The sequence below is a fragment of the Tachypleus tridentatus genome, chromosome 7, assembly GCF_004210375.1.
Source record: "Tachypleus tridentatus isolate NWPU-2018 chromosome 7, ASM421037v1, whole genome shotgun sequence".
Classification (NCBI taxonomy): domain Eukaryota; kingdom Metazoa; phylum Arthropoda; class Merostomata; order Xiphosura; family Limulidae; genus Tachypleus; species Tachypleus tridentatus.
The window spans coordinates 110,417,587-110,444,608 of NC_134831.1; the positions used below are offsets into that span (position 1 = coordinate 110,417,587).

General features: G+C 31.8%; 1 pseudogene across 1 annotated transcript; it reads right to left on the bottom strand.

Annotated features, from left to right (window-relative positions):
• Nucleotides 1-5,160: 5,160 nt before the first annotated feature.
• LOC143256393 (uncharacterized) lies at nucleotides 5,161-27,018 on the bottom strand (annotated as a pseudogene). The gene is made up of 6 exons (XR_013031336.1): nucleotides 26,856-27,018; nucleotides 25,683-25,832; nucleotides 21,129-21,302; nucleotides 10,030-10,136; nucleotides 8,410-8,552; nucleotides 5,161-6,366 (listed from the first exon to the last, which is right to left on the bottom strand). The product of XR_013031336.1 is annotated as an uncharacterized LOC143256393 (transcript).
• Between the last annotated feature and the right edge of the window lie 4 nt (nucleotides 27,019-27,022).

A 27,022-nucleotide genomic window follows, 5' to 3' on the forward strand; every position in this document is an offset into this window, starting at 1 on the left:
AGTAAATCATTCGGTGTCTAGTGTCTTCCGATTACAACATTAATGAATCTCAATGCAAATATACTGTCAGTAGGAACATCTAGTTTTCTCAAACATAATATCAATGATATGTGGGACTTGCACTTTACTTCAGAGAACAATATGTCACATTCCTACTGTACCTCCTGGTGTTAGATTTATGAAATACAAGCTGAAATACGTGTCACCTGATGCAAAATATTTAACTTAATTTCAACAATGTAAGTTTAATAGCAATCACATATTTCAAAGTAATAACTCAGACAAAACATTTATCTCAAATTTTAAAACTATAACAAACTTTCTTCTTCATAAATAACATTTGTAGACTGCTTTCAATCTACTAACAAATATATATGTTACCACGTGTACACCAGCTGTAAAGGTTCATGTGGCTATGTTAAGTTTTCTACAGTTACTACATACATAATGTTACTGGCATTGGGTGTATACCATCACTGGCAGGTGATGTGGCTATGTTAAACTTATAGGTATATTTCTGTTATTTTGTATTATAATAAATTAACTTAGACAATGTTCAGGTACAAATAACAAAGTTGATTGTTATACCAATCATTATTTAATGTTATTCCTAAAACATTGTATTAAAGTTTGTGACTGTGTAAAACCATTAGAACAAGATAGTATTATGTCATTCTTTCCATTTAATGTTCTTAAACCTTCTATACCATAACAAAATGTTAACACTATGATAATTCTTTACTGGTTCTTGTTGATAACTGAATTAGCCAGAGTTAAAATACTTATTGTTTAGAATTACCATATACTTGTACCCAGGGTATGTTGTAAGGGTTCTGTTTGAATGAACATACTCATTAAATCTAGGGTTTGAAACATCTGTTATGCATTGTCTTAGCTGTATAGAAAGAAGCTAGCATGTGGTAGTTGTATATGATAGAAGAAATCAATTACTGTGGAACTGGACACTTTTCTGTCATTTGGTAGATGCTAGTTTATCTCCTGCTTCAGATCAGTGACAGTATTTCTTCTGTCCTGAAGGCTGTATAAACATAGATATTTAACATCAGTATAACTGAGTTTAGGTGTTCTACCTCTTCCTTTATTATTTTCAAATTCACCTGTCATATTCTAACGATCTGTGTTGTACTTGACAGTGTTTGGGGAACATTTCAAGTTTACAGTAGTTTGTCTCAAGAGTCCAACCAGCATCACATAAAGCCTTTAATGTGAACTCTCTGCTCTACTGGTAATTCTCTACACTTTCTGGACTGTGTCATGATAATAAAACTTAATATATAATCTTAAACATTGTTCTTATTAAGGTTTATTTGTGTGAAGAGAATTCACATAAAGGCTTTATGTGATGCTGGTTGGACTCGAGACAAATTACTATAGACTTCAAATGTTCCCCAAACACTGCTAAGTACAAAAAATATATATATAAAAATATATATGTAAAACAACTTGTTTGGGTTGAGAAAATTTTTACATATAGAAGTAGAGGAGTGAACAACGTTTTGACCTTCCTCGGTCATCGTCAGATTCACAAAAGAAAGAAAGAGGTAACTGACCGGAAGCTGACCACATCTTTGAAAGGGGTTGTGTAACTGAGTGTCAGAATGTAGAGGGCGATGTTAGATGTTTGAATATATAATTTTATATTATTTATTTTATTGTTTTAATATAGGTATAAAGTTCCTTTATATTGGTTTATTTTGGGTTTGAGTTGTTGTATAAGTAAGGCTTCTTTAATTTTACATTTGTTTATGTTTGTTTATTTATTTAGTATTTGAGTGTTTTCTATGGTTATGTTGTGTTTGTTTGACTTGCAGTGTTCGAACACACGTGAAGGTGACTTTTTATGTTCTTTGAATCTGGTTTCCATTTTTCTACTTGTTTCTCCAATACAGAAGTTGTGACAGTTATCACATTGTATTTTATAAATACTGTTGGTGTGGTGTTTGTCAGTGTAGTTTTTACATAGTATAGACCTCTGTTTTGTGCCTGGTTTTTGAATAAATTTGGTATTAACTGGAATGTCATATTTTGTTACTAATTTTTGCCAAATGTTGGTTATTTGTTTGCTGATGTCAGGAATATATGGTATACAGCAGTATATGGTTTCGTTGATTTTTTGATTCATGAGATATATTTACTTTAGTTGGTTGATTTTGCTTTCTGTCTAGGTGTGTGCGTATAATGTTTTCTACGGTTTGTGAAGGAAACTTATTGATGTTGATGAAGTATTGTTTTATTTTGTCTAATTCATCGTTAATTTTATCTGGTGAGCATAGTTTTATGGCTGTGTTTATTTGGTTTCTTAGTATGTTGAGTTTTTGTTTTGTTTCATGTGCTGAGTCCCAAGGAATGTATAGTCCAGTATGGGTGATTTTTGGTGGATTTCTGTTTTGAATTGTGTGTCAGTTCTTGTAATTTTGATGTTAAGAAATGATATTTGATTGCTTTCTTCCTCTTCACATGTGAAGTTAATGTTGGGATGTATAGAGTTAACGTGATTGAAAAATTAAGTATGTGTTCTGTAGATCAGAATACCGCAACCGTGTCATCTATATATCTGTAACAGTATAGTGGTGGATGTAATGCTGTGTTAATTGTTTGTGTTTCAACTTGTGTCATAAAAATATTGGCTAGAACTTAGGCCACTTCTTTGTATATAGTTGTGGTTGTTGAACATGAAGTTTGTCTTCATCGTGGTGAATTCTACGAGGGTTACTAATTGGTTGCTGGGAATGTCTATAGATGGGTTACGATCTCGGATATAGAGTTCTAAGGCTATCTGTAACATCAGCCAGCTCATTCATCAAAGACTCTTTTAATTTCAAGTGTAATCTTAATCAACTCAAACATAAAGCCTTAATGGCATGTTTCGATGTTATATTCCTCTTTACAGAAGTTCCAACTGTTGAAGCCTGCAAGTGGGTTTTCTCAACATCACTGCTAAGTACAATCCAGATCATGAGACCAAGACAGGTAAATCTGAAAATAATAAAGGAAGAGGTAGAACACCTAAACTCAGTTATACTGATGTTAAATATCTATGTTTATACAGCCTTCAGGACAGAAGAAATACTGTCACTGATCTGAAGCATGAGATAAACTAGCATCTACCAAATGACAGAAAAGTGTCCAATATTAAGAAGACTCAACAAGAACGGAATATTTCATGTGTAATAGTTAAAAAAAACCTTTACTTCAGTCTACAAATATTGTCAAAATACTGAAATTTGGCAAAAGTACAAAACTGGACTGTTGGTGAGTTCAAGTTTGAAATGTTTGGTTTAAAGTGTAGGTTGTACATTCTGCAAAAGAAAGGTGAAAGATACTTATCTCAGTGCATAGTGCCTACCATGAATCATGGGGAGACAGTGTGATGGTTTGGGGATGTTTTTATTCTGAGGCAACAGGAGATATTTGCAAAATAGATGGAATAATGGACCAGTTCAACTTCCATCAGATGCTGATGTGTCATAATATACCCAGTGGTTTGTGTATTATTGGTAGATTATTTTACTACAAAGAACACAATAACCCCAAACATTCATCCAATCTATAAAGAAAATACTTAGCTAACAAAGATGCTGCTGGAGTCATTCAAATGATGTAATGGCCCACAAAAAGGCCCAGTCTCTACCAATTAAAGAGATCTGGGGTTTCATGGGTCAAACATTGACAAGTTACTTCAAAGAAACTTTATGTAAGTGCATTAGACATTTGGAGTAAAATTCCAATGGACACTTTGATAAAATATATTGAAACAATGCCTGAAAGACTGCAACAGTTTTTAAAGCAAAAGGGAACTGAAAATATCAACTATTTGTTTAACCAAAGCACTTCCACTGAATTTCTGTTGTACTAAATATGAAAATTAATACAATTTTGATGTTTCACCCATGATTTCCATAGTTCTTTGAATATGACCTGAAATCTAATTTTTAACCATGTAATAACACTTTTATAAAGTACTGTAGAAACAGTACTTATTGGCTCTGTTACATCTGACTCTTGACAACACGTTGGATGCAGTATTAGTATAGATCTTTCTGACATCATCAACCTCATGAATCAAGAGAGAAGTACTCCATCAAAATCATTAACTTCTCCAAACATCATCAACCTCATGAATCAAGAGAGAAGTACTTCATCAGAATCATTAACTTCTCCAAACATCATCAACCTCATGAATCAAGAGAGAAGTACTTCATCAGAATCAACAACTTCTCCAAACATCATCAACCTCATGAATCAAGAGAGAAGTACTTCATCAGAATCATTAACTTCTCCAAATATCATCAACCTCATGAATCAAGAGAGAAGTACTTCATCAGAATCATTAACTTCTCCAAACATCATCAACCTCATGAATCAAGAGAGAAGTACTTCATCAGAATTATTAACTTCTCCAAACATCATCAACTTCATGAATCAAGAGAGAAGTACTTCATCAGAATTATTAACTTTTCCAAACATCATCAACCTCATGAATGAAGGGAGAAGTACTCCATCAGAATCTTTACCCCTCCCCAAACATCATCAACCTCATGAATTAAGATGGGAGTACTCCATCAAAATATTCAAACCCTCCAAACACCATCAACCTTGTGAGCTAAGACAGGAGTGATGCATCAGAATCTTCAAACTTTCCAAACACCATCAACCTAATGAACCATGACAGGAGTGATGCACCAGAATCTTTAACATAGACTTATGATAAATGGTAGTCTAAACAACAGAGTTTGTAAATAAAACAGGCCTACTTGTGTCATTAGTAGACACAGGAAGTGGAATGTTTCTCTTCCTGATTTATTTAACTAACTCATTAAACATGAAATTATATAGTTTTTAGTAACTACTGTGATTTCAGAAACAAGTTTTATATTTTACGTTAATTATCAAATGTTTATTCTGAATTCACAATCATTTAATGTGTTTACTTCCATTATGCTTACAGTAACAAAACAATAGCCAAACCCTTCAAAACACTATAACTGATAAAATATCTCTCTGTAGTTTTCTTACAGTTTTCACCACATTTTTTGCTATTTTTAATTTCATTTTTGGTTTTTCCAAAACTAAGCCATGACAACATATGAAGTTAAACTTTCAGACATCATTTCAAAAGCACTGGAAACACTAATCTCACAGAAACAAATCTGAGATTTATTTTCTCATATCAGTTTATTAAATGAAAGCATACAAAGATTAGTTGCACTCAGAATAAAGTTTTCACTGAGAATGTTTAATGTTTCATAATACAACCAAGTAATGCATTGTAACAATACTAAGAAATGCATTTATTAAAAATAAAACATAATTAACGAAAACTTGTTTTAAAAACAACCACCAGAAACTGTATACATACAACAATGAATATGAAGTTGTAACAGATGAAAAAAGTATCTTTAACATATTGTCAGATGAACTAAAAGTGTAATATAATGTTCAACATCTATCTGGTTACTGCATTATTTTATAAATGCACCTACAGTACTAGTAGAAAAATTAGTTGAATAACAAAATAGGAAACCATGATAACTTGACCTCCTAGTAATTCAATAAACAACTGTGTAAAATGTTTCTCATTCTCAGACATTCCAGAAAAAATACATCAGTATCACATTTTAATGTCTTGGTTTGACAACAACCTCAATGACTTTTCTTCTTTGTAACTAGTTTGACACAAAATATATATTTCATTAAAAGTGACCATACAAATCATTTTTATGTTAAATCATCAATTTTACACAACCTCTTCATTCACTAGACACCAAACACACAATTATAAGATAATAATAATGATTATTCACTTGAACGAATTCTTTAAAAATATAACAGGTAAACATTTTCATTAAAAGACACCAGATATTCTTCACAACACATCAGATCATACACCAGAATATATGAACATAAAAAAGATGGTTCTGACTTAAATATTTATTCTTAAATTACATTTTGTATTGACTTTAAAACTGGATAAAAACTGTAGAATTCCTCTGAATGTAGTAAAGTCTTGTGTACAATTAGAAAGTACCGTGTGGCTCTACTGTACAGGTTATATTTACACAGAAATACTTTAATGGTAATGTCATGAATATCACTTCCATTCTTGTCAATAAGAGAAATGTATCTCACAGTTTCCAAATCAAGCGATTCCAATCACTCATCATTACTAGACTCTCCAGATAACCCTGTTGACTCACCCGTAACACGACATCGATGGAGGATTGCTTTTTCAAATGCTTTTTTCACAGCTTTTCGCTCGGTGGGTTTTGAGACTCGACTAGTTTTGCTTTGTCTAGTGTCGAGTCAACTCCAAGAGGCTCCAGTTTATTGTGAGGTAACCACTGCCTAAATTAATTAAACGAAAAATTATTTCTACTCTTAAATCTGATAGTTTTATAAAAGGCCCTTAAAATTAATAGATAGTGGTAGATATATCAAACAACAGCAACTATACAGTACTAAAGTCAGTCAATAATTATACAACATTAGAGAAGTCAGTCAATAACTAGGCAGCAGTAGAAATCAGTCAATAATTATGCAACAGTAGAGAAGTCAGTCAATAACTACATAGTAGTAAAAGTCAGTCACTAATTGTACAACAGTAGAGAAGTCAGTCACTAATTATACAACAGTAGAGAAGTCAATCAATAATTATACACCAATAAAGTCAGTCAATAATTATACAAACATAGAGAAGTCAGTCAATAACTGAATAGTAGTAGAAGTTAGTAAATAAGTAGATGGAAGTTCAGTCAATCAATAACAACAGTAGAGAATTCAGTCAATAACTAGACAACAGTAGAGAAGTCAGTCAATAACTATACAACAGTAGAGAAGTCAGTCAATACTACAAAAATCAGTCAACAACTCCTCCTTATAGTAATAGAACTCTAGTAAGTACAAACTAAACCTGACAGAAATCTACACAAACTTATCACTCTAGTAGTTGAAGTTTGATAAGTTACAACTTACCACATTCTTTTATCTATAAGCACACTTTGTTAGTAGTTGAAGTTTGATAAGTTACACTTACCACATTCTTTTATCTGTGAGCACACTTTGTTAGTAGTTAAAGTTTGATAAGTTACACTTACCACATTCTTTTATCTGTGAGCACACTTTGTTAGTAGTTGAACTTTTGTAAGTTACAGCTTACCAAATTATTTCATCTATTAGCACATTTTTTAGTAGTTGAAGTTTGATAAGTTACAACTTACCATGCTCTTTTATCTATGAGCACACTTTGTTAGTGGTTGAAGTCTGATAAGTTAAAACTTGCCACATTCTTTTATCTACGAGCACACTTTGTTAGTGGTTGAAGTCTGATAAGTTACAACTTACCACGTTCTTTTATCTACGAGCACACTTTGTTAGTGGTTGAAGTCTGATAAGTTAAAACTTGCCACATTCTTTTATCTACGAGCACACTTTGTTAGTGGTTGAAGTCTGATAAGTTACAACTTACCACGTTCTTTTATCTTGAGCACACTTTGTTAGTGGTTGAAGTCTGATAAGTTACAACTTACCACATTCTTTATGAGCACACTTTGTTAGTGGTTGAAGTCTGATAAGTTACAACTTACCACGTTCTTTTATCTTGAGCACACTTTGTTAGTGGTTGAAGTCTGATAAGTTACAACTTACCACGTTCTTTTATCTATGAGCACACTTTGTTAGTGGTTGAAGTCTGATAAGTTACAACTTACCACGTTCTTTTATCTATGAGCACACTTTGTTAGTGGTTGAAGTTTGATAAGTTACAACTTGCCACATTCTTTTATCTATAAGCACACTTTGTTAGTGGTTGAAGTTTGATAAGTTACAACTTGCCACATTCTTTTATCTATAAGCACACTTTGTTAGTAGTTGAAGTTTGATAAGTTACAACTTACCATGTTCTTTTATCTACGAGCACACTTTGTTAGTGGTTGAAGTTTGATAAGTTACAACTTACCACATTCTTTTATCTACGAGCACACTTTGTTAGTGGTTGAAGTTTGATAAGTTACAACTTACCATGTTCTTTTATCTATGAGCACACTTTGTTAGTGGTTGAAGTTTGATAAGTTACAACTTGCCACGTTCTTTTATCTATGAGCACACTTTGTTACTAGTTGAAGTTTGATAAGTTACAACTTGACACGCTCTTTTATCTAGGAGCACACTTTGTTAGTAGTTGAAGTTTGATAAGTTACAACTTGCCACGTTCTTTTATCTATGAGCACACTTTGTTAGTAGTTGAAGTTTGATAAGTTACAACTTACCACGTTCTTTTATCTATGAGCACACTTTGTTAGTAGTTGAAGTTTGATAAGTTACAACTTGCCACGTTCTTTTATCTATGAGCACACTTTGTTAGTAGTTGAAGTTTGATAAGTTACAACTTACCACGTTCTTTTGGCATCAAAAAATAAAACAAGATAAACAGGTTGTTCTTGATTTGACCGAAGGGCAAGGACATCATCTGGAGGCACTGGGATAGGCACTCCATTATGAAAAAATCCAGATTTGGGCATATCTGGATTAATGATCTACAAAAGATGTGTTATAGCCTTATTTTAGTCACCCTGTTTAAATACTATCTGAAAATATATCTCTAATGATAATGGACAAAGATTCATCTCAAGAACATTAAAATAGCTGCAATTTATTTATCATCAATATAACAAACATCAAATATTTGACACTATCCATACCTCCTCCAACTCTAACCAAACAAGTAAAATGTTCTCTCTCACACCTTACTCAAACATGTATGATGTTCCCTCTAACACTCCAGTCAAACAAGTTAAATGTTTTCTATCACACTCTAACCAAACAAGTAAAATGTTCTTTCTCAGACTCTAGTCAAACAAGTAAAATGTTCTCTCTCACACTCTAAATAAACAAGTAAAATGTTCTCTCTCACACTATTGAAATAAGTAAGATGTTCTCTCTTGCATCTTAGTCAAACAAGTAAAATGTTCTCTCTTGCACCCTAGTCAAACAAATAAAATCAGTGATGTCGAGAAACCCACTTGTTGAGAAATTTATATGCAAAAACGGCTTCTGGTCAGTTACCTCTTTCTTTGTGAACCTGACGATGACCGAAGGTCGAACGTTGTTAAACTCTTCTATGTAAAATATTTTCTCAACCCAAACGAGCTGTTTTTGCATATAAACAAATAAAATGTTCTCTCTCAGACTCTTGTCAAACAAGTAAAATGTTCTTTCTCAGACTTTAGTCAAACAAGTAAAATGTTCTCTCTAACACTCTAGTCAAACAAATTAAATGTTCTCTCTCAGAGAAACCAAACAAGTAAAATGTTCTCTCTTGCACCCTAGTCAAACAAGTAAAATGTTTTCTCAGAGTAGCAAAAACAAGCAAAATATTATTGCTCAAACACTAGCAAAACTGGTCAAATGTTATTATCTCTCAGATTCTAGTTAAACAAAGGATTACTTTTCAGACAAGAGCCAATAAGTAAAGTGTTTCCTGTTAAATAACACCCAAATAGGTGTAATTGTATTTCTTAGTCATTAGCTAATAAGATAATAATATTTCTCTTACACATTATTCAAGTGTGTAAAATATCCCTCAAAAACTACACAAATGGTTAATATAACCCTTTCAATCGACTGTCAAACACGTACCATGCTTTCTCAGATTGAACTATAAAGATACAGTGTCACTTGGTCATTAGCAATACATATTTTTTTTCTCAAACCCTGCTCACAGAAATAATTTTATATCAGATGCTACCTTGCAGGTCACACTGTTTTCAGATATTAGTCAAACAATAAATCTTATTATCCTGAGTTAAACAGAAAGTATCTGTATAATATTTTAGACTGAAATGCATTCAAGGGTAAATACAAACATATAGATAAATTCTTTGTCACAGTTTATCTCAACAGTTAACACGGTGGAAGTCCAACCAAACAACTTTGTTACAAATTAAAAACTCCACCACTTCCTCGTAGCTCAAGTGTCTAATGTCTAAACAGATGTACATGAAAGTGACTTACAAGAGCAGGGTACCAAGGATAACCTCGACACTTTGCCCACACCAAGTCTAGTGGCTGGAGAGAAATCAAAGGTTGCCCATCATTGTGAGAAAGCCTGGACAGACCACCTGAACAGAAAACACACACTTTCTAGATTTTAGTTACACAGTAATCCCTGAAAATAATGATACTAATTTAATGGAATCATTATTATAAAAATATGAAAAACAGTTTTAAAAACAGCCATACAAAATGCCAGGCATACCACAGATTAAGGAAACAGTGGTTCTACATAATATTATTATAATATAAATATGGACCAGTTACAATAGGTATATCATAGATTAAGGAAACAGAGGTACTACATAATATTATAAGTATTCACCACAGTTACAATAGGTACATCATAGATTAAGGAAACAGCAGTACTATATAACTTTATTATTACATAAATATGGACCACAGATTTTAAAGATGAAGATTTTAAAACAGTGGTACAAACTACTGTCATTTATTTGAGTAAGTAACAAATTACATTAATATAATAATAGGTACACAAAAAATGATATAAACATTAAGCGTTATTGATAGTGGAACATACTGTCTGTTACAACAGAATATTAATCTATGTCTTCTGGAGTGATCTTTACTGAGCAATATAGAGTTACTATATAGTTACAAAACCAAAGGAATGAAACATGACAGAAATGATGTTGGCAGGTACCAGAATACATGTAAATGTCAAGTCTAGTCAAGTGAATACAACTTGCCAAATATGGCTTATGTTCCCATTTTCATTATCATGGTTCAGTCAGAGATTGCCTGGTTTGATGATTTCCACAGTTTCTAAACTTTGGTTGACATACGAGAAGAGTTTCATTCCCTTTCATGCCAGATGTTGGTAGAGAAATCACCAGCCTATTTAATAACTCAAGCACTGATGTAAAACTGTATTCAAACTTTCACATAAGATTAAAAACTTACTTCCTTATCAGACAAAATCCTTACCAAAGGAACACGATGAAGATATCCATAGTATCCATTATGAAAGTGGAGAGAAACAGGGCAAACATTAAGGTCCTTACAAATGATATGCAAAGCACAAAAATGTCACATCCACTTTAACATATCATCATTCCAGATATACAGTTTAACAAATTAATATGAAATGAGTCACAAATACTTTGTGATGAAATTCTACTCTGGTGTCAACCAAACTCTAAAAGAGAAACAGAAACTATCAAGCCAAACAATCTCTCACTAAATCATGATAACAGCTCCTGAAACACCAGCTATTTATGTGGAAGTCTATTTACTTCTCATACGCTTCTTTCCTGCTTCCTGCTGACATCATTTCTATCGCATTTCATCTTTCCATTCTGTCTTTATAGTAAAAACCCTCAGTTACACAGTACACATCACACCTGTGTCTTTGTAACAATATATAAACCCTCAGTTACATAGTACACATCATACCTGTGTCTTTGTAACAATATATAAACCCTCAGTTACACAGTACACATCACACCTGTGTCTTTGTAACAATATATAAACCCTCAGTTACATAGTACACATCACACCTGTGTCTTTGTAACAATATATAAACCCTGAGTTACATAGTACACACCACACCTGTGTCTTTGTAACAATATAAAAACCCTCAGTTACATAGTACACATCACACCTGTGTCTTTGTAACAATATATAAACCCTCAGTTACATAGTACACATCACACCTGTGTCTTTGTAACAATATATAAACCCTCAGTTACATAGTACACATCACACCTGTGTCTTTGTAACAATATATAAACCCTGAGTTACATAGTACACATCACACCTGTGTCTTTGTAACAATATAAAAACCCTCAGTTACATAGTACACATCACACCTGTGTCTTTGTAACAATATATAAACCCTCAGTTACATAGTACACATCACACCTGTGTCTTTGTAACAATATATAAACCCTGAGTTACATAGTACACACCACACCTGTGTCTTTGTAACAATATAAAACCCTCAGTTACATAGTACACATCACACCTGTGTCTTTGTAACAATATATAAACCCTCAGTTACATAGTACACATCACACCTGTGTCTTTATAACAATATATAAACCCTGAGTTACATAGCACACACCACACCTGTGTCTTTGTAACAATATAAAAACCCTCAGTTACATAGTACACATCACACCTGTGCCTTTGTAACAATATATAAACCCTCAGTTACATAGTACACATCACACCTGTGTCTTTGTAACAATATATAAACCCTGAGTTACATAGTACACACCACACCTGTGTCTTTGTAACAATATAAAAACCCTCAGTTACATAGTACACATCACACCTGTGTCTTTGTAACAATATATAAACCCTCAGTTACATAGTACACATCACACCTGTGTCTTTATAACAATATATAAACCCTCAGTTACACAGTGCACATCACACCTGTGTCTTTATAACAATATATAAACCCTCAGTTACACAGTACACATCACACCTGTGTCTTTATAACAATATATAAACCCTCAGTTACACAGTACACATCACACCTGTGTCTTTGTAACAATATATAAACCCTCAGTTACATAGTACACGTCACACCTGTGTCTTTGTAACAATATATAAACCCTCAGTTACATAGTACACGTCACACCTGTGTCTTTGTAACAATATATAAACCCTCAGTTACATAGTACACACCACACCTGTGTCTTTGTAACAATATAAAAACCCTCAGTTACATAGTACACGTCACACCTGTGTCTTTGTAACAATATATAAACCCTCAGTTACACAGTACACATCACACCTGTCTTTGTAACAATATATAAACCCTCAGTTACACAGTACACATCACACCTGTGTCTTTGTAACAATATATAAACCCTCAGTTACATAGTACACATCACACCTGTGTCTTTGTAACAATATATAAACCCTCAGTTACATAGTACACATCACACCTGGGTCTTTGTAACAATATATAAACCCTCAGTTACATAGTACACATCACACCTGGGTCTTTGTAACAATATATAAACCCTCAGTTACATAGTACACGTCACACCTGTGTCTTTGTAGCAATATATAAACCCTTAGTTACATGGTACACATCACACCTGTGTTTTTGTAACAATATATAAACCCTCAGTTACATAGTACACATCACACCTGTGTTTTTGTAACAATATATAAACCCTCAGTTACATAGTACACATCACACCTGAAGCCACAGATCAACATTCTGTCTAAATACGTACCATCAACAAAACTCATTCTTACATCTGTATTATCGGTTGGTAGCCTATTATTAAATACTACTGTTCTTATGTAAATACAGACTACATTTTTAACAGGTATATCACAGATTTAAAAAATAATGGCACTTATTACTATAAATCATTACATACTAGAGACAGCAATTATCACAGGTATACCACTGGTACTAACACATATGAGGTATATATTAAAGTTCAAGGAAAATACTGTTCACTGGAGGAATCAGAAGAAATTTCTCAAGATTCATTCTTGCAGATTCATAATGCTACCAGGTTACCAACAAATGTAGTTACCTAGCAAGTGACAGAGAATAAAGGTAATCCATCTAGGTCACTAACAAGTACAAATACTAGAACTGTTATTGAAAATAAAGGTAATCCATCTGGGTCACTGACAAGTACAAATACTGTGGTTGAGAATAAATGTAATCCATCTGGATCACTAACAAGTGCAAATACTAGTACTGTGGTTGAAAATAAAAATAATCCATCTGGGTCACTAACAAGTGCAAATACTAGTACTGTGGTTGAGAATAAATGTAATCCATCTGGATCACTAACAAGTACAAATACTAGTACTGTGGTTGAGAATAAACATAATCCATCTGGGTCACTGACAAGTACAAATACTAGTACTGTGGTTGAGAATAAAGGTAATCCATCTGGGTTACTAACAAGTACAAATACTAGTACTGTTATTGAGGATAAAGGAAATTAATCTGGGTCACTGACAAGTACAATTAATAGTAATGTGGTTGAGAATAAATGTAATCAATCTGGGTCATTGACAAGTACATATACTAGTAGTGTGGTTGAGAATAAACGTAATCCATCCCTCTAGGTCACTAAGAAGTACAAATACTAGTGCTGTGGTTGAGAATAAACGTAATCCATCTAGGTCACTAAGTAATAGTAAAATGGTTGAGAATAAAGGTGATACATCATGGTAACTGAGAAGTACAATTAGTTGCCCAGTGATAAAGTGGGTAACTTCAATATTCTAGAATTGCACAATTGTTACAGGAAGTTTAAGCCTGAACTTTTAGAATATTTCCCAAATTACACATATAACATACAAACTATCATGACTTACCCACATATAAAGTAACTTTTAGAACATTTCCCAAATTACACATATAACATACACACTATAATGACTTACCCACATATAAAGTAACTTGTAGAATATTTCCCAAATTACACATATAACATACACACTATAATGACTTACCCACATATAAAGTAACTTTTAGAATATTTCCCAAATTACACATATAACATACACACTATTATGACTTACCCACATATAAAGTAACTTTTAGAATATTTCCCAAATTACACATATAACATACAAACTATTATGACTTACCCACATATAAAGTAACTTTTAGAATATTTCCCAAATTACACATATAACATACACACTATAATGACTTACCCACATATAAAGTAACTTTTAGAATATTTCCCAAATTACACATATAACATACACACTATTATGACTTACCCACATATAAAGTAACTTTTAGAATATTTCCCAAATTACACATCATACACTATAATGACTTACCGACATATAAAGTAACTTAGAATATTTCCCAAATTACACATATAACATACACACTATAATGACTTACCGACATATAAAGTAACTTAGAATATTTCCCAAATTACACATATAACATACAAACTATTATGACTTACCCACATATAAAGGTACTTTTGCAATCTATACTAACCTGAACATACAACAAAATTAAATGTTTTATTAACAGCTAAACATAATAATAATAATAGTTCAGATCAGAACATGAAATACACTGGTCTTATTTTCACCTTCTATCCAAGATATTGACTTGTCAGAAGAACAATATTAACAAGGTTTAAAGTTGTCACAAGGTTCATCAAAAAATCAGCAAAAATAACCAGTTATCCAACAGTCACAAATAACAAGAACAACAATAATAACAAGTTATCCAACACTCACAAATAAGAACAATAATAATAACCGGTTATCTTACACTCACAAATAACAAAAACAACAATAATAACCAGTTATCCAACACTCACAAATAACAAAAACAACAATAATAACCAGTTATCCAACACTCACAAATAAGAACAATAATAATAACCAGTTATCTAACACTCACAAACAACAAGAACAACAATAACCAGTTATCCAACAACAAATAACAACAACGACAATAACCAGTTATCCAACACTCACAAATAACAAGAAAAATAATAATAACCACTTATCCAACACTCACAAATAACAAAAACAACAATAATAACCAGTTATCCAACACTCACAAATAAGAACAACAATAATAACCAGTTATCCAACACTCACAAATAAGAACAATAATAATAACCAGTTATCTAACACTCACAAACAACAAGAACAACAATAACCAGTTATCCAACACTTACAAATAACAACAACGATAATAACCAGTTATCCAACACTCACAAATAACAAGAACAATAATAATAACCACTTATCCAACACTCACAAATAACAAGAACAATAATAATAACCACTTATCCAACACTCACAAATAACAAGAACAATAATAATAACCACTTATCCAACACTCAAAAATAAAAACAATAATAACCAGTTATCCAACACTCACAAATAACAAAACAACGATAATAACTAGTTATCCAACACTCACAAATAACAAGAACAATAATAATAACCACTTATCCAACACTCACAAATAACAAGAACAATAATAATAACCACTTATCCAACACTCACAAATAACAAGAACAATAATAATAACCACTTATCCAACACTCACAAATAACAAAACAATAATAACCAGTTATCCAACACTCACAAATAACAAGAAAATAATAACCACTTATCCAACACTCACAAATAACAGCAACAATAATAACCAGTTATCCAACACTCACAAATAACAGCAACAATAATAACCAGTTATCCAACACTCACAAATAACAACAACAATAATAAGCAGTTATCCAACACTCACAAATAACAAAAACGATAATAACCAGTTCTCCAACACACACAAATAACAACAATAATAACCACTTATCCAACACTTGCAAATAACGAGAACAACGATAATAACCATTTATCCAACACTCACAAATAACAACAACGACAATAACCAGTTATACAATACTCACAAATAACAAGAACAATATCAACCAGTTATCCAACAATCTCAAATAAGAACAACGATAATAACCAGTTATCCAACACTCACAAATAACAAGAATGATAATAACCAGTTATCCAATATGCATAAATAACAAGAACAATGATGATAACCAGCTATCCAACATCCACAAATAGCAACAACAATAATAACCAGTTATCTAGCATACTCACAAGTACCAAGAACAACAATAAGCAGTTATCTTACATACAACTTCCAAGAATAACAATAAGCAGTTACCTAACATACTTACAAGTATCAATAACAACAATAATAAGCAGGTATCTAACATACAAGTTCCAAGAAGAACAATAATAAGCAGTTATCTAACATACAAGTTCCAAGAACAACAATAATAAGCAGTTATCTAATGTACAAGTACCAAGAACAACAATAATAAGCAATTATCTAACATACAAGTACCAAGAATAACAATAAGCAGTTATCTAACATACAAGTACCAAGAATAACAATAATAAGCAGTTATCTAACATACAAGTACCAAGAATAACAATAACAAGCAGTTATCTAACATACAAGTACCAAGAACAACAATAATAAGCAGTTATCTAACGTACAAGTACCAAGAACAACAATAATAAGCAGTTATCTAACATACAAGTACCAAGAACAACAATAATAAGCAGTTATCTAATGTACAAGTACCAAGAACAATAATAAGCAGTTATCTAATGTACAAGTACCAAGAACAACAATAATAAGCAGTTATCTAATGTACAAGTACCAAGAACAACAATAATATGCAGTTATCTAATGTACAAGTACCAAGAACAACAATAATAAGCAGTTATCTGATGTACAAGTACCAAGAACAACAATAATAAGCAGTTATCTAATGTACAAGTACCAAGAACAACAATAATAAGCAGTTACCTAATGTACAAGTACCAAGAACAACAATAATAAGCAGTTACCTAATGTACAAGTACCAAGAACAACAATAATAAGCAGTTATCTAACATACAAGTACCAAGAATAACAATAACAAGCAGTTATCTAACGTACAAGTACCAAGAACAACAATAATAAGCAGTTATCTAACATACAAGTACCAAGAACAACAATAATAAGCAGTTATCTAATGTACAAGTACCAAGAACAACAATAATAAGCAGTTATCTAATGTACAAGTACCAAGAACAACAATAATAAGCAGTTATCTAATGTACAAGTACCAAGAACAACAATAATAAGCAGTTATCTAATGTACAAGTACCAAGAACAACAATAATAAGCAGTTATCTAATGTACAAGTACCAAGAACAACAATAATAAGCAGTTATCTAATGTACAAGTACCAAGAACAACAATAATAAGCAGTTATCTAATGTACAAGTACCAAGAACAACAATAATAAGCAGTTATCTAATGTACAAGTACCAAGAACAACAATAATAAGCAGTTACCTAATGTACAAGTACCAAGAACAACAATAATAAGCAATTATCTAACATACATACCAAGAATAACAATAACAAGCAGTTATCTAACGTACAAGTACCAAGAACAACAATAATAAGCAGTTATCTAACATACAAGTACCAAGAATAACAATAACAAGCAGTTATCTAATGTACAAGTACCAAGAACAACAATAATAAGCAGTTTTCTAATATACAAGTACCAAGAACAACAATAATATGCAATTATCTAACATACATGTACCAAGAATAACAATAACAAGCAGTTATCTAACATATAAGTACCAAGAATAACAATAACAAGCAGTTATCTAACATACAAGTTCCAAGAACAACAATAATAAGCAGTTATCTAACATACAAGTTCCAAGAACAACAATAATAAGCAGTTATCTAACATACAAGTACCAAGAACAACAATAATAAGCAGTTATCTAACATACAAGTACCAAGAACAACAATAATAAGCAGTTATCTAACATACAAGTACCAAGAACAACAATAATAAGCAGTTATCTAATGTACAAGTACCAAGAACAACAATAATAAGCAGTTATCTAATGTACAAGTACCAAGAACAACAATAATAAGCAGTTATCTAATGTACAAGTACCAAGAACAACAATAAGTTATCTAATGCACAAGTACCAAGAACAACAATAATAAGCAGTTATCTAACATACAAGTACCAAGAACAACAATAATAAGCAGTTATCTAATGTACAAGTACCAAGAACAACAATAATAAGCAGTTATCTAATGTACAAGTACCAAGAACAACAATAATAAGCAGTTATCTAATGTACAAGTACCAAGAACAACAATAATAAGCAGTTACCTAATGTACAAGTACCAAGAACAACAATAATAAGCAATTATCTAACATACATGTACCAAGAATAACAATAACAAGCAGTTATCTAACGTACAAGTACCAAGAACAACAATAATAAGCAGTTATCTAACATACAAGTACCAAGAATAACAATAACAAGCAGTTATCTAATGTACAAGTACCAAGAACAACAATAATAAGCAGTTTTCTAATATACAAGTACCAAGAACAACAATAATATGCAGTTATCTAACATACATGTACCAAGAATAACAATAACAAGCAGTTATCTAACATTATAAGTACCAAGAATAACAATAACAAGCAGTTATCTAACATACAAGTTCCAAGAACAACAATAATAAGCAGTTATCTAACATACAAGTTCCAAGAACAACAATAATAAGCAGTTATCTAACATACAAGTACCAAGAACAACAATAATAAGCAGTTATCTAACATACAAGTACCAAGAACAACAATAATAAGCAGTTATCTAACATACAAGTACCAAGAACAACAATAATAAGCAGTTATCTAATGTACAAGTACCAAGAACAACAATAATAAGCAGTTATCTAATGTACAAGTACCAAGAACAACAATAATAAGCAGTTATCTAATGTACAAGTACCAAGAACAACAATAGTTATCTAATGCACAAGTACCAAGAACAACAATAATAAGCAGTTATCTAACATACAAGTACCAAGAACAACAATAATAAGCAGTTATCTAACATACAAGTACCAAGAACAACAATAATAAGCAGTTATCTAATGTACAAGTACCAAGAACAACAATAATAAGCAGTTATCTAATGTACAAGTACCAAGAACAACAATAATAAGCAGTTATCTAATGTACAAGTACCAAGAACAACAATAGTTATCTAATGCACAAGTACCAAGAACAACAATAATAAGCAGTTATCTAATGTACAAGTACCAAGAACAACAATAGTTATCTAATGTACAAGTACCAAGAACAACAATAATAAGCAGTTATCTAACATACAAGTACCAAGAACAACAATAGTTATCTAATGTACAAGTACCAAGAACAACAATAATAAGCAGTTATCTAACATACAAGTACCAAGAACAACAATAGTTATCTAATGTACAAGTACCAAGAACAACAATAATAAGCAGTTATCTAACATACAAGTACCAAGAACAACAATAATAAGCAGTTATCTAACATACACAATCAACAGTAAGTAACTTAATCTGCTGATTACCACCAACAGCATCAAGAATAACTTACTTAACTTGCTGATTATCATGAAGAGAATCAAGAATAAGTTAGTTAACCCACGGAATACCACCAACAGAATTAAGAACAAGTTACTTAACCTGCTGACTACCACAACAGAATTAAGAACAAGTTACTTAACCTGCTGACTACCACAACAGAATTAAGAATAAGTTACTTAACCTGCTGACTACCACAACAGAATCAAGAATAAGTTACTTAACCTGCTGACTACCACAACAGAATCAAGAATAAGTTACTTAACCTGCTGACTACCACAACAGAATCAAGAATAAGTTACTCAACCTGCTGACTACCACAACAGAATCAAGAATAAGTTACTTAACCTGCTGATTACCATCAACAGAATCAAGAATAAGTTACAAAAACAATTTCTTTGGAATTTTAAGAACATTACATACATTTGTCATGACAGTCAACAGCCTTGAATGACCCCCTAGTATATATTCCAATATTCAAGCTTTTTAAACTCACAAAATGTTATTTAATTAAACACATTTTAATTACGTTTTTTGATCAGTGAAATGTTTACATTAGATAGACCATTTCGAGGTGTAACACTATAACTGTTCAACTTTTCCACGATTTGTGGGAACTTTGGAAGTCTCACTGAATTGAATAACTGATCAGTAATGACCTTCATTTAAATTAGTTTGTAAATTCTGTTTAAAGTATTTTGACATGAGCAATTAGTTGAGGAAAATTTCTGTATAATTCACTATTAAAGATACCTAACTAGTGTATAAAAATGTCTTATCTTACATTTTGACAATTAAAGTAAGAAAATGTAAAGGAAGAACTGAACGTAAAGGTCAATTTGGAGCCAGTTGAAAATTAATACATGTAAGAAATAATGAAACTAAAATATGACTTTATAATAATGAGTAATTCACATCTTGTATGGGTAGTTTAATGAAATCAAATATTCATATATAAAAACAGTAAGCATTATGTAAAAGTTAAAAAGGCAAAAATTAAGTCATCAAATTAAACATAACTTTCTATTCATACTAGAAGGAAGCCACATTGTTATCCTTCAGTTGTGACTAATAACAGCAGTAGTTACCTTTCCTTGGTTCACTAAGCGTACTGGTGTCATCGTCACCAGTGGTGGCACCTTGTGACTCACCCCCTTCCTCAATGTCACTTTCACTTTCTGACTGACTGTCACTGCTACTTGAACTATCACTTGTGTCACTACTTGTCTCTGATTGATGATCTGTGTCACTTCCTTGGTCTTCTGAAGTAACAACAACAAACTATCACCAGTGGCTTCTGATAATGTTTAAGCAAGAAACCATTTTCAAAATGGTTCCTCACAAATTGTGATTGTTCTAGAACCTACCATGAAAATGTTATGAATATACATGACCACTTGGTATCATATGTCATGCACTCTTTGTAAATGTTATTAATATACACGACCACTTGATATCATATGTCATGCACTCTTTGTAAATGTTATTAATATACACGATCACTTGGTATAATATGTCATGCACTCTTTGTAAATGTTATTAATATATATGACCACTTGGTATCATATGTCATGCACTCTTTGTAAATGTTATTAATATACACGACCACTTGGTATCATATGTCATGCACTCTTTGTAAATGTTATTAATATACACGACCACTTGGTATCATATGTCACGCACTCTTTGTAAATGTTATTAATATACACGACCACTTGGTATCAAATGTCATGCACTCTTTGTAAATGTTATTAATATACACGCACCACTTGATATCATATGTCATGCACTCTTTGTAAATGTTATTAATATACACGACCACTTGATATCATATGTCATGCACTCTTTGTAAATGTTATTAATATACACGACCACTTGATATCATATGTCATGCACTCTTTGTAAATGTTATTAATATACATGACCACTTGGTATCATATGTCATGCACTCTTTGTAAATGTTATTAATATACACGACCACTTGATATCATATGTCATGCACTCTTTGTAAATGTTATTAATATACACGACCACTTGGTATCATATGTCATGCACTCTTTGTAAATGTTATTAATATACACACCACCACTTGGTATCATATGTCATGCACTCTTTGTAAATGTTATTAATATACACGACCACTTGATATCATATGTCATGCACTCTTTGTAAATGTTATGAATATACACGACCACTTGATATCACATGTCATGCACTCTTTGTAAATGTTATTAGTATATACGACCACTTGGTATCGTTTCATGCACTCTTTGTAAATGTTATGAATATATACGACCACTTGGTATCGTGTCATGCACTCTTTGTAAATGTTATGAATATATACGACCACTTGGTATCGTGTCATGCACTCTTTGTAAATGTTATTAATATACACGACCACTTGGTATCATATGTCATGCACTCTTTGTAAATGTTATTAATATACACGACCACTTGGTATCATATGTCATGCACTCTTTGTAAATGTTATTAATATACACGACCACTTGGTATCATATGTCATGCACTCTTTGTAAATGTTATTAATATATACGACCACTTGGTATCATATGTCATGCACTCTTTGTAAATGTTATTAATATATACGACCACTTGGTATCATATGTCATACACTCTTTGTAAATGTTATTAATATACACGACAACTTGGTATCATATGTCATGCACTCTTTGTAAATGTTATTAATATACACGACCACTTGGTATCATATGTCACGCACTCTTTGTAAATGTTATTAATATACTTTGTAAATGTTATTAATATACACGACCACTTGGTATCAAATGTCATGCACTCTTTGTAAATGTTATTAATATACACGACCACTTGATATCATATGTCATGCACTCTTTGTAAATGTTATTAATATACACGACCACTTGATATCATATGTCATGCACTCTTTGTAAATGTTATTAATATACACGACCACTTGATATCATATGTCATGCACTCTTTGTAAATGTTATTAATATACACGACCACTTGATATCATATGTCATGCACTCTTTGTAAATGTTATTAATATACATGACCACTTGGTATCATATGTCATGCACTCTTTGTAAATGTTATTAATATACACGACCACTTGATATCATATGTCATGCACTCTTTGTAAATGTTATTAATATACACGACCACTTGGTATCATATGTCATGCACTCTTTGTAAATGTTATTAATATACACGACCACTTGATATCATATGTCATGCACTCTTTGTAAATGTTATTAATATACACGACCACTTGATATCACATGTCATGCACTCTTTGTAAATGTTATTAGTATATACGACCACTTGGTATCGTTTCATGCACTCTTTGTAAATGTTATGAATATATACGACCACTTGGTATCGTGTCATGCACTCTTTGTAAATGTTATGAATATATACGACCACTTGGTATCGTGTCATGCACTCTTTGTAAATGTTATTAATATACACGACCACTTGATATCACATGTCATGCACTCTTTGTAAATGTTATTAATATATACGACCACTTGGTATCGTGTCATGCACTCTTTGTAAATGTTATTAATATACACGACCACTTGGTATCGTGTCATGCACTCTTTGTAAATGTTATGAATATATATACGACCACTTGGTATCATATGTCATGCACTCTTTGTAAATGTTATTAATATACATGACCACTTGGTATCATATGTCATGCACTCTTTGTAAATGTTATTAATATACATGACCACTTGGTATCATATGTCATGCACTCTTTGTAAATGTTATTAATATACATGACCACTTGGTATCATATGTCATGCACTCTTTGTAAATGTTATTAATATATACGACCACTTGGTATCATATGTCATGCACTCTTTGTAAATGTTATTAATATACACGACCACTTGGTATCATATGTCATGCACTCTTTGTAAATGTTATTAATATACATGACCACTTGGTATCATATGTCATGCACTCTTTGTAAATGTTATTAATATACATGACCACTTGGTATTGTATGTCATGCACTCTTTGTGATGTTAGTTTATAACCGTCGATCCTTGACATAATCAAAACTGACATTAATTAAACATGTAATAGTTGTATCTAAAACTCAATGGTCATGAGTTAAAACCAAAACAGGCAATCTGTATCAGAATTCAAGAAATAACAACTTTTGTAGTCTATGTTGTAAAGCAATCTCCAATACAACAGCATTAAAACATAAACTGAACATATTACAATACTACTACATGTTAAAAATACACTGATTATACAGGGGATGACCCCTTTCAAATGTTGTTAATATGTTAATCATTTACTAGATAATAAAAAAATATGTAAAATTATATGTGTTTAGAAAGCACTCAACAAGATCTGTTCAAACATGATCTCAAATCCTAGTTTTAACACTGGCTTTAGTAAATACTGGAACTAAATGATGAAACAAGTTTCTCTACAATAACTGAATGTAAAACTGAAACTCAAAGTAACACCAACAAGTTTCACAAGTTAACATTTAGTCATTATTCCTTTGGATTCCTGTCTTGCTTCACGTCTACGTGACACGTGCAGATGCTCCTGACTGACTGACTTCCTTCTACTAGCTCTTCAAAAAAATTCATCCTCCATATTACGTTTATGAATTTTTGTTAATCATTTTAACTCAGCCCATAAATATTCAATCAGACTGATAACAGGTGAATGACTTGACCATTCTATAGCATTAAATCTCTTATTTCTAAGATATCTTTCAACGACTCCACTAATGCAGATAAACTTCTTTGATTATTTAGTAGGCTAGTTGGAATAGGAAGATTTAAGAAACTACAACAGTAATACAACCCTGTTTATGTTTACACAACACTGTTTATATTTACACAACCCTGTTTATGTTTACACAACCCTGTTTATGTAACTAAAACCATGAAAAGTTCATGTACTTACTAAAGCCAGTGGATTTGAGATCACACTTGAACAGATCTCGTTGAGTACATTTAAAAGCATATAGTTTTACATATATATTTTACATTAAAATAACAAATTAACAACATTTCCAAGGGGTCACTTTTCTGTCCACTCCCTGTACATTCTTCATTACTATATATAAATAAAATAATAATAATAGCTTTTACAATATGTATATCACACTAACAACTTCTGACATGTATGTCATCCTAGTTTCTTATTTTCTTATATCATGCATATCACAATAGCATCTTCTAACATATATCACACTAGTTATATCAACTTAGCTTCTGTCAATGTCTATATGTTACATTAGTTTTTTGTCATGTATGTGTGTATGCATATCATATGTTTTTGTGAAGAATGACATTTTTTACTGTAATAAATTTCTGTTTCTAAGATTTATATTGTAAGAAATAACTGAGAAAGATTGTGAGAGGTTGAAGTATATATCTTAGATTGTATATTGAGCATTAACAGAGGTTGATTGGAACATCTTTTTAAACAACTGTGGGTCAAAAAAGATACAAATATATCTAAGGATCTAATATTATACACAAGTTGACTGAGAAAACATATAAGAAGTTAATATGTGCTTTTTAAATTGTCTGTCTGGAACAACAGAGAAGAATGTAAGGTCCCCAAAGATTTTCAGTTGTTAATAGAGGAACACTTACGATAAGTTGATCTGTATATCTTAAAGCTGTCTGTCTGGGGCAATGGAGATGAAGGGAATGCCCCCAGTGATGTCAGAGGAGCAGCTGCTGGTTTCTGCTTTGGCGATGCTGGCTCAACAGTCTGACTTGCAGATCGGCTTCGTCGTTTAGCTTCAGAAATGAAAGCAGAAACATGCTCACAACTCTCAATAAAACTACTTGAAATTTAATAAAAGACATGAGTTGTGTTATTGTATGGGACATCTGTATTTACACATGGCAACACAAACATTATTTTATTAAGATATTAAAGAGCTAAGAAAGTTTCACTGTTAGAAACTCTTCAAACACATTGAAAAGTGTTTATTTAGTCAGAACATAGTATCATTATATGTTTGCTGTCAGTGAAATCAACTGACACCAGTGTATCATATTCTTGTCTTTGACCATTAGTATCAAAGAAAGAAACAACACTTCTAAGGAAAATGAATGTTACGATGCTTAGATACTTATTATTTATGTAAAAATAACAAGCTAGTATTTTTCAAAAAATTAAAATCAAATGATAACTTAAATGATCTCCAACTGCTAACATCAGGACATGTACAGAAATATCAGTGTCCTTGTTAACACATTGTTTTATGTGTAAATGCACATATTTTAACACTGTGGATAAAAGAAACTGATGTGTTCCAGACTACAATAAACCTTCACATTTTCAATAATACTGAAAGTTTTCATTTAAAGTCTGTTTCAGTTCAAAACATCAACATCAACATTGTTTGCTGTGGTGTTAAAAAAAGAAACATTCTGTCCCATTTTACATAATTCATCAAACAACAGTTTCACTCAAATACTTTGACATCTATCTTTATAATACTGTATTATCTGGGCAAAGTAAACATCATGTGCAAACCAAGTCAATATAAGAAGAATTTGAATGTTATAAAACTTAAGCAAGCAATAAATTAGAAAATTAAAACTTTGATATTTTTATGTAGAAATACAATAAGTCTCTATTTATTCCAGCTAGTGGAGGCTCACTCAAGTGCTAGCACTAACATTATAAAATACAATTTTAACAGACACATGCATGTACCTCACTTTGTCAACCTTTGACATGCTGACACTAGACATGAAACTATAATATTACACAGTTATACTAATAAGATTAGAATGTTAAAAGTATCTCACCTGGTCGATCTTTGACGGCTGACACTAGAGACGCTGCTGTCATGGTGAACACATTGGTTACGGTAGTAGCCGAGTCTAGAAATGCTGGAACAGGAGAGGAGGAAGAAGTCAAACTGGACATATGGTCACTTTTATCAGTACTCTTTCTTGTCCTTGCACCCATTCGC